Raw genomic sequence first — 14,536 nt, 5'->3', positions numbered from 1 at the left:
CGATTGCCCGATGATCGTTTCTTGGAATATTATTAATTTATCATACAACGATTAATCCTAACATGCACCTATGAATTTAACAACTGCACGTTGGAGTTAGAGAATACCTGAAGAATTCCTAAGAATTCGTCAATCTGTTGCTGAACAGGTCAGCCAACTTCACGCCTTCTTTTGAAGCCTCAAACGTCCTCAAATCGTATTTCGCCCAGAAATACGACTTCTTCGTCTTCGAGAGAGCTTTCCGTGGCCGTCTGATTCGTCTGAATCGGAGTTCTGTGGAGGAAGTTATGGCCGTTTTACGGAGACTGCCAGAACTTGGTTTCCTGCGAAAATCTGACTCCAGCTCTGATCTTCTCGACTGTATCCCGCTCAGCTTTCACCGTTGGATGGACAACGATCTATGAAAGTCCCAAGAGAGAATGCTCCACACGTTTTCCTGCGCCTCCCACAGCTCTCAAAACCCTAATTTTTATCAGTCTGTTTTCCTGAGAGCTGACAGCTGTATTTAATAGAATTAAATACGTGTGGGACGCTTGGAATCTGTAATAGGCGTTCCTTCTCTCCTTCTAGGGCTAGGAGACTTTGGGCCAGTCCAGGGACCAGATACAAGGAATAAAGATGGGCCTCAAATAAATTAATTTATCTATGGTCAGCCCAGACCATAATTAATTTATAAATATCAGTTCATTCCACTAGAAAACCGATACTGACTTACCCCTTTATTGCCGGTGATGAGTTGGGGGCTTGTATTTAGACTTATTAAATCTCCGTATTTAAAATATCCGACATCCATTAATTAATTAGAGCTCTGACAGCTTAAATTAATTAATCTCTTTATAAATCCTTAAGCAGTACCACTCAAACTTTATTATTGCGCCTGAACTTAATCAACCTGCAGGGTTTAGCGCAATAAACCTTATTGAGCTCCTTAAGGGGATGTCATTATCCTATACCGGATACGGGTACTAATACAGATAATCAAATATCATATATTAACCGCTATCACCCAAGATACAGAGTACTCGAGTTAGTATATAACTTTCACCCATAGTAAGTCAAAGTGATATACGAATTAACATATATATCTGAATACTTATTAGTATTAAGATCTTATAAGTCACCGAGATCTTGATTCTTCACTTAAGTCAGATAGAAGAATACATCTCAACTGTGGTCCTATCAATACGTAATGACATACCAGTATAGACAAGTAGCCAAGACAAACTACTTCCATCTATACTGCAGCCTAAACCAATAACTTGTCCTAGAGTTATTTCGGCTGTGATCATATTATATCTCTTAAGGTTATTCCAATTATATGGTCTTCTGTGATCTACAACACACCATATAATCTACTTATATAGAGATAAAGAACATACATATGCAATCATGAACACAATCAGATAGGAGATTAGATAGTGAACTTAGGAAACATTGTATACAAGCATAAAACGTTCTTGCTTTCAGTATACAAATCCAACAATCTCCCACTTATACTAAAGCAAACTTTTAGTATACAATGCGTCTATTTACCAATCACCTAACACTTCTCCCACTTATACTTAAAGTTTCCTAAGTGGGTGGCATCAATCTGGCATCAATCGCATTCTCATCTTTCAATGACCATTTGCGATAAGCCTTTTGTGAAAAGATCAGTAGGTTTCTCCAATATGTGAGAATTTATTCTTTGAGCACATAACCTCGATTTACGAATAATCGTATAACTTGGTACTTACTCTCCATGTGTTTGACCCCTTGTGGTTCTAGGATTCCTTAGAGTTTGCAACTGCACTTGAGGTACCACGAAGGTGATGCTCTCACGCAAACTAGGAATCACTCTTAGACCCTGGAGGTAGTGGTCAAACCAAAAGGTTTTACCTCCCAAGGAAAACACATAGCTCGAGGTAATTATTCTTTGTTCCGGTCAGCCTGGAAATCCGAAACCGTATAATCCAAAAAGGAAACTAAACTGTCTAACTGGTAAACTACCCTTATTCTCTAGTCAAGGACTTGAGAATATAATTTTACCACAGTTCAGTCTTAACTAGAACTATACTGATATCTTACAATCATGCTAACTGCATAGCAAATATAAGATCTCGTATATAGCAATCCATACATGAAGCTATCTACTGCGGAAATGTAGAAAACTGCCTTCATTTCCTCAACCTCAATAGGCATCTCAAGACATAGTCTTTAGATCAAGGAACGCCATATCTAAAAGGTAGCAATCCTTTCTTGGCGGTGAATACTAAAACGAGTATTCTCAGTATCAGTGTAAGACACTAGAGATAAGCCCAACATCTTTTTCTAGTGATTCCTTATAACCTTGATCACAAAGATGTATACTATACCTCCTTAGTCTTTCATCTGAAACTGTTCGGATAACCATTACTTTATGTCTTGACAATAGCTCCATATTGTCGCCAATTAGGAGGATATTATCTACATAAAATGCAAGATAAACCACATCACTGATGACACGAGAGCGATTGACACGAGATGCTTCTCTCCCTCCCTCACGTAACCTTCAGGTTGTTGCACATGGATGTCCTTACCTTTTCCAAGGTAATGTATATGACATCCATTTGCCAGGCCTCGATGGTTTAAGTGAGCTGCTATGGGTAAAATGCTCCGAATGTTCAGAGCATGGCACTGGCGAAAATATCATCATAACCTATACCCTTACACTGGGCATAACCTTTCGCCACCAGTCTAGCTTCGGAAGCTACGACCTTGCTCATTCGGGCCTGTCATTATCTTGTATACTCACTTTCAACCTAAGGCTTTACTGCCTCCTGGTAGCAAGATTTTCTAGTATACAACCATATTCTTAATGGATTGCTCCATTGAGGGGTGCCAGGAATCTACATTCTCGTCTTCCACTAATTCCAAGTAGATATCTGGGTCGATTCTCTTATATTCACTACCAGGGACTGAATCCAAAGATCTTCCCAAGAACATAAATCGATCGGGTTGTCCCACAATCCTCCCACTACAATGGATCTGTGGTGGCACATGTGTGTCAACAGTGCGTGCAGTGTCTTGTGGTACAAAACTCTTACACACTTGGCTTGGGTGATGGAATCGCCTGTCTAATGTCTTCAATTTCTTGAAGCACACTATCTGACTTGGATTAGTGATTATTCCCATAGTCCACTTCTAAGAATCATGTGTCATTGCTAATAACCACCTTCTGATTCTTTAGGACTAATTGCAAAGATGCATAACTCATCATCGGACATATTTTTCCAAGAGTGACCTATTTCTTCTCTCCACCACACCATCTTATATAGGGATTACACGGTGTAGTAAACTGGGCTGGAATCCCAAACACTGACAATGAATCAGAAAAGATCATTCCTAACACATTATTGGTCCTTTATCCCCTTTGCCATGAATGACCCGGTCTACATCTTTTCCTCTATACAGGATTCGCAGGTTCCAAATGGTACAACCTGGATTAAATCCAATGTACTATTTAGACACGAGCCTTTGGATCCTGTTAAGATAGATGTGACCTAATCTAGGGTATCAATATATGTGTAAGATCCTCATGAGAGATTAGCCTTAACTTTTCTCTTTCTTTTGTTCGATGATGTAAATGCAATATAAAGGTATTTTGTAGACAAGTTATAGTATGAAGAGAGATGTTCAAAATACCAGAATAGACAACTTTGTCATTTCTTATGATAGAAACACCACTATCAAAAATGACATAAGATCCATCTATTCAAAATTTTGGAACATGATAAGGAACTCTCAAAAACTAAACTATGTCTTTAGAACTTAAAGACAAGGCTTCAATTGCAACAACTGCGACTCTAGTCACGTTGCCTATGAAGATAATCATCTCATCACTTCTCAGCTTCCTTGTCAGCTTAAAAAAAAAAGGCCATGCAAGGTGTAACAATCATTATCAGTTTCTCTCGTTATCCACTACTCACAACTGAGTAGAAAATGAGCTGATATGTCTCAGTTACTATAGCAAGTGAAGTACCTTAACCCTTTGCCTTGAGTATTGAAAGAAAAATCTCCAATACTCAATCTTATCACACCACTACTCCCACTTATTTCCCTTGTCTTTCTTGCCCCTTGGACCCTTCTTCTCCCCGTCATTCGACGAAAAAGATGGCTCTCATTTGGCAATAACAAGTGCTTGTACATCTCTTTCCCACAACTTCCTAAGCCGTAACTAGAGCATTCAACAACTCAAAAGAAGTATTATCTTTCTTGCTCACAACAGCGTTGAGGCGGAAGTTCTTAATTAAAAGACTTGGGAAGAGAGTTCAGGATAATATCAACTTTTGCCTCACCGTCGATACTCCCACTGAGCAAGTCAAGTCTGTCAAAAATTGCATGACTTGCTCGTGTACTGAGCTGTGCTCACTCATAAAAATAACAAGATTACTCTTATCAAATTTAAATGAGCAGCTCAGTCCGACTCTCCGAACACTTTTCTTGAGATTCAGCATGATGCTAATAGCATCGTCCATGCCCTGATGTTGGAGCTACAAGGTTTGTGACATTATACTCATAATATAGCATATAGCCACATTATTCGTCTCATGCCACCTTTTATGTAATTCCTTTTTCTCATCAGTTAACTCATTGTTCGGACCATAAGAACGTGGAGTAGTAAGCAACACAAAAATTGTGTTAGTTTGTGATAAAGATAGAAATCCAAAACTACGTTTCCATTTTATATATGTGGACCGGTTAAAAGACTTTGTGCAAGAAAAAATAAACAATAAGAGACATAGACATATCTGAAAGTAACGAACATAAAGCACATAATTCGTAACAATAATATTGTAACCTTTTGATAAAACAATATTAATGAAACCTCCAACTGCCCAAGGAATCTCACGAGTAAGCCACGTTCGTGTGGACGTTTACACATGAACCCCTCAACCAGACTATTCACCTAGTCGTTTAATTTCCATCCATGTCAACTTAACCTTTTGACAAAGGAAATTAATAGTTGGACCTTAACTAGACCATATCATATTCAAGAAGGGACTCCGTTGGGGAGTTGTACATTGTACTTGAAATGATATCTAAGCAATGACCACAATTTAACCTTGATAATTAAATTCTCGAAATTAGCATACTCACTAGGACCATACCGCTTTCAATTTAATCTCTTGGTTATCTTATTTAAAATCCATCCTCTAAAGTACTTATGAAAATCATACGAGTAAGCCACGTTCGTGTGGACGTTTACCGCATAACTCCCACTACTTAAATGGATTTAAATATTTTTAATAGAAATCTCAACTTAACAAACTTGTGAAATCAAATATGAAGTAAGCCACGTTCGTGTGGACGTTTACTCATATTCTCAATCACTTTGTCTTGAGACCGCATGTGGAGGTCTACATAATTTTAAGAATAAAAATTATTTAGTAATAACCACAATCTAACTTTGAAATTAAATTCTCGAATTTGACAAACTCACTAGGACCATGCCGCATTCAATTTAATTTCTTAGTTATCTTATTTAAAATCCATCCTCTAAAGTACTTATGAAAATTACACGAGTAAGCCACGTTCGTGTGGACGTTTACCGTATAACTCCCACTACTTAAATGGATTTAAATATTTTTAATAGAAATCTCAACTTAACAAACTTGTGAAATCAAATATGAAGTAAGCCACGTTCGTGTGGTCGTTTACTCATATTCTCAAACACTTTGTCTTGAGACCGTTTGTGGAAATTTAAATAATTTTTAATCATCTATAAAATTATTAATACAGCTTAGTCTTTTTACTTTCAAAAGGTTTGATCATGCTCAAACACATAATCCTAAACATGCTCTTCTAGAACGCAACATGTAAAACATGCTCGCAGAATTCTAAAACATGCTTAAGAAAACGATAAACCTAGCATGCTTGTCTAAGCGCAGTTAATAAACACATATTAACAAGCAAAGACAAAAACAGCATGCAAAGAGCATAAAGGATTAACACCACGACATGCAAAGAACAGAATTAAAACAATAAAGTTCTTCGTGACCCATTCGTGGAACCCCAAATTTCTAATCTATTACATAGAACAGAAAAGAAAAAGAAATAAAACTCAAAAACGTAAACTCGGCCCGAAACGCTTCAAACAGGCCCGTCTTTGAAAAATAGGGTTTAGGCCCCCTAGGGTTAACTTGAGGAGCAAGCAAAAACACCTAGGGTTCGAAAATCCTAGGTTCCGCCTCCACCCAAAAACGGCAGCAGCAGCAGTTCACGGCGGCGGCTGCCCCTCCGCCCGTCTCCTCCTCGTGCTCGGCTCCGGCAGCAGCAACAACATGGCAGCGGTTGCCCTGCCGCCCCTTTTCCGTCAAGCGCAGAACCACGCTGAGCAGCAGCGGCAGCAGCACAGCGCGCAGCTCTAGCGCCCGGCAGCATCGGTGGCACCTCCAGCAGCCTCGGCGGCAGCCTCCTGTGCGAGCAGCAGCTGCCCGGCGCGGCAGCCCTCGCCTGGCTCGGCCTCCGGTGCATCCAGCAGCAGCAACGGACGGTGACAGCAGCGTGGCAGCAGCCCCAGCATGCGGCAACAGCAGCGGCAGCAGCGGCAGGGTGCCGCCCGCCTGGCGCGCAGCGCGCAGAGCGCGCAGGCGCAGCCCCGGGTGCGCACCGCCCCTGCCGGCTACTTCCCGTCGCACGCCTCGCCACAGCCCGCCTCGCCTCGCTTTGCCTCGCTTGGTAATCTCGGTGACAGCAGCACGCGGCACCCCGGCAGCCTAACCAGGCGCACGCGGCGCACGGCGCGCAAGCGCTCGTGCGCGCGCTGCCCTCGGCGCCGGCAGCCCGTGCCGCACCGTACCCATCGTGTCCTCCTCACACCGTTCTTTCGTTGTTGATTCGTCGTCATCTTCGTCTCGTTCCTCAGTTTTTACAGATTTACAATGGAAAAACAAATACAATTGAAATCCTAATCTAACCGCGGATTTTTCTCGCGGTGAAAAACGATTACAACGTCAAAACGACGTATCCCACGAATCAACAGACCACGAAGAACAACAGCAGTAAAAACAACGCACATTATTAATCGTACATAAATTAATAATAGAGCCAAGAAATTAATCCTGGGCTCTGATACCAATTGAAGGAATATTAAACTGAATTAATGCTCCGATTGCCCGATGATCGTTTCTTGGAATATTATTAATTTATCATACAACGATTAATCCTAACATGCACCTATGAATTTAACAACTGCACGTTGGAGTTAGAGAATACCTGAAGAATTCCTAAGAATTCGTCAATCTGTTGCTGAACAGGTTAGACAACTTCACGCCTTCTTTTGAAGCCTCAAACGTCCTCAAATCGTATTTCGCCCAGAAATACGACTTCTTCGTCTTCGAGAGAGCTTTCCGTGGCCGTCTGATTCGTCTGAATCGGAGTTCTTTGGAGGAAGTTATGGCCGTTTTACGGAGACTGCCAGAACTTGGTTTCCTGCGAAAATCTAACTCCAGCTCTGATCTTCTCGACTGTATCCCGCTCAGCTTTCACCGTTGGATGGACAACGATCTATGAAAGTCCCAAGAGAGAATGCTCCACACGTTTTGCGCCTCCCACAGCTCTCAAAACCCTAATTTTTATCAGTCTGTTTTCCTGAGAGCTGACAGCTGTATTTAATAGAATTAAATACGTGTGGGACGCTTGGAATCTGTAATAGGCGTTCCTTCTCTCCTTCTAGGGCTAGGAGACTTTGGGCCAGTCCAGGGACCAGATACAAGGAATAAAGATGGGCCTCAAATAAATTAATTTATCTATGGTCAGCCCAGACCATAATTAATTTATAAATATCAGTTCATTCCACTAGAGAACCGATACTGACTTACCCCTTTATTGCCGGTGATGAGTCGGGGGCTTGTATTTAGACTTATTAAATCTCCGTATTTAAAATATCCGACATCCATTAATTAATTAGAGCTCTGACAGCTTAAATTAATTAATCTCTTTATAAATCCTTAAGCAGTACCACTCAAACTTTATTATTGCGCCTGAACTTAATCAACCTGCAGGGTTTAGCGCAATAAACCTTATTGAGCTCCTTAAGGGGATGTCATTATCCTATACCGGATACGGGTACTAATACAGATAATCAAATATCATATATTAACCGCTATCACCCAAGATACAGAGTACTCGAGTTAGTATATAATTTTCACCCATAGTAAGTCAAAGTGATATACGAATTAACATATATATCTGAATACTTATTAGTATTAAGATCTTATAAGTCACCGAGATCTTGATTCTTCACTTAAGTCAGATAGAAGAATACATCTCAACTGTGGTCCTATCAATACGTAATGACATACCAGTATAGACAAGTAGCCAAGACAAACTACTTCCATCTATACTGCAGCCTAAACCAATAACTTGTCCTAGAGTTATTTCGGCTGTGATCATATTATATCTCTTAAGGTTATTCCAATTATATGGTCTTCTGTGATCTACAACACACCATATAATCTACTTATATAGAGATAAAGAACATACATATGCAATCATGAACACAATCAGATAGGAGATTAGATAGTGAACTTAGGAAACATTGTATACAAGCATAAAACGTTCTTGCTTTCAGTATACAAATCCAACATGGGCTGAGACTTGGAGGTGTGTTTGGGAGTAAGTTTGGATGTTGACTTTGAGATGGATTTGGTAGAGGTCTTTTTGGGTGTAGAGCGTGGGCGGCGAGGCACGTTTGTGGTAGAGACAAAAGGAATATTTGATGGAATTTAAGTGGGGGTTGAAGAAGGCCTGGGACAAGATTTAGTTGGAGACTCAAGGGGTTCAGCCTCAATTGTTTGAGGTGAAGAGATGACAATACCCTTTGTTGTCTTGGTGGTTTTAGATCCTCCCTTCGCCACTTTGAAGAGGCGGATGTGATCAGTTACTGGAAAGGTCTCCGGTCAGTAGACTTGGAGGTGACTGGTGCCAGCAATGATGATTTGAAATACTCTGTTTCCTTGACGGAGCATATTTACCGGTTTTGTGTTGTGAGGCTCGCTGCAGAGCAAGTTAAAGTATGCTTGCTCCCAGTTAAAAGGACCGGGCTTCATCAGAGCGGCCAACACATTCTTCTGTGGCTGTGAAGCCTTGTCTGGAGATCCTGTGGCGCTGATCCAGCATTTCTGAATAATTTTGGCCAGTAAGTTGTGGCCTGGCTTGAAGAGCAAGATCTTGAGAGTTCCTTCAAAGGAATCACTCGCCTTGAGCCACTACTACAAAAATCATCATACATAACACTTCATACATAACGGTTTTTTTCAAAAACCGTTATGTATGAGCGCTTTTTTTTGCAAAGATAACGGTTTTCACAAAAAACCGTTATCTATGTACTGTTGTCCATGGAAATAGATAACGGTTTAAGTTAAACCGTTATGTATAAGCGTTATCTATTAGTTTCATACATAACGGTACTACAAAACCGTTAAGCCGACCGTTATCTATGAGCATATTTTTATAACGGTTATTGCGGCGTTAAGAAAAACGTTATGTATAAGTGTCATTAACAACGGTATATTAAACTGTTATGTATCAGCGCCTCTGAAAGTGTTATGTATAATAATTTTTTTAAAATATTATTATATTATTATATTATATTATATATTTACAAAAATACATAAATTATTGTCTCTAAAATCTGAATCTATTCTTAGATTTAGATTTTGAGAAATAAAAAAATTCATTACATTTTTTTAATCCTTAAATAACACAAAATCTAAATACATTATTAGATACTTAAATTCCAAAAATAAAATAATAAAAGTGTAACAAAAGGAAAAAAATACAAAGAAAAGAGAAAAAGGTTAGATCGACTTCTTCAACAATCGAAACCTCTGTTCTCTCCCGCGCTCAAAGTTTTGGTTCCCTCTCAAAATTTTCGCCATTCATTCATAATTTCCGCTCAACCTTCAGTCAGAATTTCTGCGGCTCATTCCCTTCGGCAATTGTAGTTAGGGTTCTCGAATTCGTAGCGCCCAAGACCTCCGTCATCTGAAGCCCACTGCTGTCCAAGACCTCCGCCGCCTCCATCGTCATCTGAAGCCCACTGCTGTCAAAGACCTCCGCCGCCTCCGTCATCATCTGAAGCCCACTGCTGTCCAAGACCTCCGTCGTCGTAGCGCCCAAGACCTCCGCCGCCTCCGTCATCTGAAGCCCACTGCTGTCGCCGGCGACGAAGGTACGCCACTGTAGTTAGGGTTCTCGAATTCAATTGAGTTTTAGTTCGTCTAAGTTGTATTATTTGCCCCACCTTCTCACCCTCTTCGCCGCTCTACCTAAATTATTTCAATTGAATTCAATTGAATTCTGATATGTGTTAATTGAGTTTCTAAAGTCTTCGTCTATGGCAGCCTCCTTGCTAACGACGTCGTTCCTGCTCCATTTTTCTTCTTCCCCAACCAGTTAGTGTCTCTCTCGCTCTCACACCGGTGAATCTGAAAAAAGAGGCACCACACCGTCGCAACGAATCTGAAAAAAGGGGCAGAGCTGCAAAGGTAATTTTTTTTTCTGGTTTGATAGCTGGGAACAGATGTGGTACTGTGAGCATTTTTAAATAGGTGGCACATCCTTGTCATTTTGTGGTATTTTAATGCAAACTCTTGTTCTGTTATCTTTAGTTTCTAATAAATAGTCTTGTTATGTAATAGAAAAAATATTACAATTATACCTTCCTAGAAGCTCACCATGTGCTGCCATGATCTGATTTAATTTGAAAAGTTGTACTGTTTATGTATCCAATAATAATATTCATCTAAAAATCAAAGCTGAGATATTTTTCTGATAAGAATCCTTTATTCCTTCAAACTTCGACATGTTGTTTCCTTCATGTTTTTAATACTTTAATTGAAAGAACCATGTCTATATGAATCTTATTTGAAATACCCATCACTAATAAGTAAATAATTTTGTGGACATTTATTTTTCGATTGGATATTGGTAACCATGCATTCAATCAAGAAAAGCTAATCTTTGCTGTCAAAATGAGTTAGTCAACTTATTAAACAGATTATGTGTGCTATATAATACCTCTAAATAGATTAGCTTGCTGTAAAGAGCATCTCTACGGGCAATGAGTGTCTTTGACTATCCACTTTCTCTAATTATGAGATATGATCGATAAAATAAACCTTGAAAATGCACCAGATTGGTTACAATATTTTTTTTTTGCACCAGTTCAGGTTGGAAGAATTTTGGTGATAGAGAAATTGAGAAAAGATAAGCTTGAAGGTGAGTTTTATATACTCTTACTTTTACTTTTGCACCATGGCTCAACTAGCAGCCATGGTTATGAAAATACCATATTTAGATAAGCATGTATCTAGGTGCTTTTAGTTTTGCACCATGGCTCATCTGGCAGCCATGGTTTTGTAACTAGATAAGCATGTATCTAGGTAGTTGATATGGAGAGTAGGTTGGGGAATGGCTCGTTCCATTCCATTTGTTGTTGTGGCGATGGCTTGGAGCCGACTATATGTGCTATGTGTGTTTGTGTTGTGTATTTCCTTGCTTACATTTCAAAATATTTTGATTATGTTATCATGTATGTGTTCGGCAAAGTGCACCCTGGTGTGTGACTGTGGAATAGCACCCACCTTAGAATATCATAAATAAAAAATAAAAGTACATCGCGAGCTTTAAAACATGGTTTTAGTAACTGAGAAAATGTAATAGAAACAATATTACAATTATACCTTCCTAGAATATTTGTCAGCTAGTTATGTAATAGAAAAAATATTACATATTACAAGTTATTATTATGAGTGCCACATGGAGATTGGTAGGAGCTTCTCTCTTTCTTTTACAAGTCATAAAAAAATAATCATTAACTAAGAAAGTTATTCAAAATTTTAGGTGATAATATAAGCAAAAATTGTAAAGGATAGATATACATTTAATTGTAAAGGATAGATATACATTTAACTTTAACTAGATGCGTCACATTTACAAGATCTTTGCCTTCTTCTTGGCAGTAACTTTTTGCCCTCATTGCCAAGGCGTGAACTTTTCTGTACGTATGTTGTTAAAAATTATCATCTGTATAATAATAATAATAATAATAATAATAATAAAGCGAACTAATTCAATATTTGGACAGGATCAATGTATCCAATTATTAATTTTGTTACAGTATTTTATAATTATTTATTACATCATTATCTAGATAAATTATTTGATATTCACTATTGTATAGGTCTTATTATGGTTACTAATTAATTATTTGATATTATTTTAACTATTTAGGTACATTTTGTGGTTAATTAAGGAATTGGTAAAATGGATAAATTATGGATGTCAAAGAATAGATTATCACAAGAGTATGAGGACGGAGTCGAAGCCTTCTTGAATTTTGCAATCCAAAGTGGTTGTGATGCTAACTTAATCACGTGTCCTTGTGCAAAGTGTGCTAATACTAGGAAGTATAAACGTAGTGTCATTAAAGGACATATAATAATGAATGGTATGGACATGACATATAAGAAGTGGATATGGCATGGTGAAGGACGAACACCATCTCAACCAACACATGATACTAATCGGGGTGGGCAAGGGGATACGAGATGTAGTGTTGATGAGGAGCCAATAGATATGATTCAAGATGCGTATGATGTCTATGAAAATAACCCAACCCATTTTCAGATGTTGCTTGAAGACGCTGAAAAACCTTTATATCCCGGTTGTAGTCAATTTACCAAGCTATCTGCCACCATTAAATTGTACAATTTGAAGGCGAAACATGGTTGGAGTGATATTAGTTTCAATGATCTATTGAAATTGATAAGAGAAATGCTCCCTGAAACCAATTCCATGCCTTTTTCTTTGTATGATGCAAAGAAAACCTTAAGCACGCTAGGATTAGATTATGAGAAGATTCATGCCTGCCCTAACGACTGCATTTTATATCGGAAGGAGTATTTAGATTCAAGTGATTGCCCTACATGTGGGATGTCAAGATGGAAGGTGAATAAGAAAGGTAAGGCTATGTCTGGAGTGCCGTCGAAAGTCTTGTGGTATTTTCCTCCAATACCAAGATTTCGGAGAATGTTTCGTACTCGGGAAATTGCCAAAGAGCTAGTTTGGCATGCGGATGAAAGAAAGCGTGACGGTAAATTGCGTCATCCAGCTGATGCACCGGCTTGGAGATTAGTAGACAACAAATGGCCCGATTTCAGGAACGAACCCAGAAATCTTAGATTAGCTTTAGCAGCCGATGGTATGAATCCACACAATATGATGAGTTCTAACTATAGTTGTTGGCCTGTCGTACTTGTCACATACAATTTACCTCCATGGTTATGTATGAAGAGAAGATTTATGATGCTAACTCTATTGATTTCTGGTCCCAAGCAACCCGGGAATGATATTGATGTATACTTGGCACCCCTAATTGATGACTTGAAAGAGTTATGGGAGGTGGGGATCCAAGCATATGACGCTTATCGTGATCAAAGCTTCACACTTAAATCTGTTCTACTATGGACAATCAATGATTTTCCTGCCTATGGGAACTTGTCGGGATGTTGTGTTAAAGGGTATAAAGCTTGTCCAATTTGTGCAGATAAAACTCATTCTAAATGGCTACCGCACAGTAGAAAAGTATCTTACACTGGGCATAGACAATTTTTACCTGAATCTCATTCGTACCGAAGGCAGAAGAAAGCGTTTGACGGCGTACAAGAGTTGCGTGCTGCCCCAAAACCTCTAAATGGCAGAGAGGTTTTAGAAAGAATGCAAGCATGCAAATGTGTGTGGGGAAAAACGAAGGGTATAAAAGTATCAGTTGAAGGCAATTCCAAAAAGAGAAAGAAGAAGGAATCAGCTGTGCCTTCCGTAGAGAACTCATGTTTCAAGAAGAAGTCAATTTTCTATGAGTTAGAGTATTGGGAACATTTACATGTTCGTCATATACTCGATGTGATGCACATTGAAAAAAATGTGCTGGAAAGTCTAATCGGTACACTGCTAGATATTCCTGGAAAAACGAAGGATGGAGAAGTCAATTGAGGTAATTTTAGTCATTCTCTAGCAGCCTTGGACATAGTAATTAATATCCACCTGCCATATATAATAACTTGAATATATACCTGCCATTAAAGTCAATTGAGGTAATTTAGTTTTTTTCTAACAGCCTTGGACATATTAATTAATACCTCTGACATGTCGTGTACATTTATTTAGAAATGCAATAAGAAGGCAGTTGCAAAAAATGTTGTCAAGGACTCCGTGGTGAAGAATTTGTCATCATTGCCTGGATCATTGCTAGCACTATACTATATGATGGAGAAGTCGTTCACGGATGTAGGAATACATGTGAAAATAGACTTTGAAGTCTTCGGGCAGGATATTACAGTTTGGATTCTAAAGAAGGATGATGTGATTCCCTTCTGTAATCTGGAACCGAGTACGGGGAACTGCATTATCACATATGTTTGGTAAATAACTTATTAAGTTATTCTCATTTATATTAACATGTTTATTTCTTATCTAAACATATCCAAATTTGTTGGCAGTCATTTGTATG

The 14,536-nt window shown here is 38.9% G+C and overlaps 1 long non-coding RNA gene across 2 annotated transcripts; it reads left to right on the top strand.

The window, feature by feature from the left end:
• Window positions 1–9,855: 9,855 nt before the first annotated feature.
• LOC130998897 (uncharacterized) lies at window positions 9,856–12,767 on the top strand. 2 transcript variants are annotated; one of them, XR_009093324.1, is made up of 4 exons: window positions 9,856–10,195; window positions 10,368–10,511; window positions 11,191–11,244; window positions 12,259–12,767. It is a non-coding gene; the product is annotated as an uncharacterized LOC130998897 (long non-coding RNA). The 2 variants fall into 2 exon arrangements; XR_009093323.1 differs by having other exon boundaries at window positions 11,196–11,244; window positions 12,259–12,764.
• The last annotated feature ends 1,769 nt before the right edge of the window (window positions 12,768–14,536 follow it).

Source organism: Salvia miltiorrhiza, chromosome 8 (genome assembly GCF_028751815.1).
Source record: "Salvia miltiorrhiza cultivar Shanhuang (shh) chromosome 8, IMPLAD_Smil_shh, whole genome shotgun sequence".
Taxonomy (NCBI): Eukaryota; Viridiplantae; Streptophyta; class Magnoliopsida; order Lamiales; family Lamiaceae; genus Salvia; species Salvia miltiorrhiza.
The sequence above is the reverse complement of the archived record's forward strand: the minus strand, read 5'-3'. Positions and strand labels throughout refer to the sequence as shown.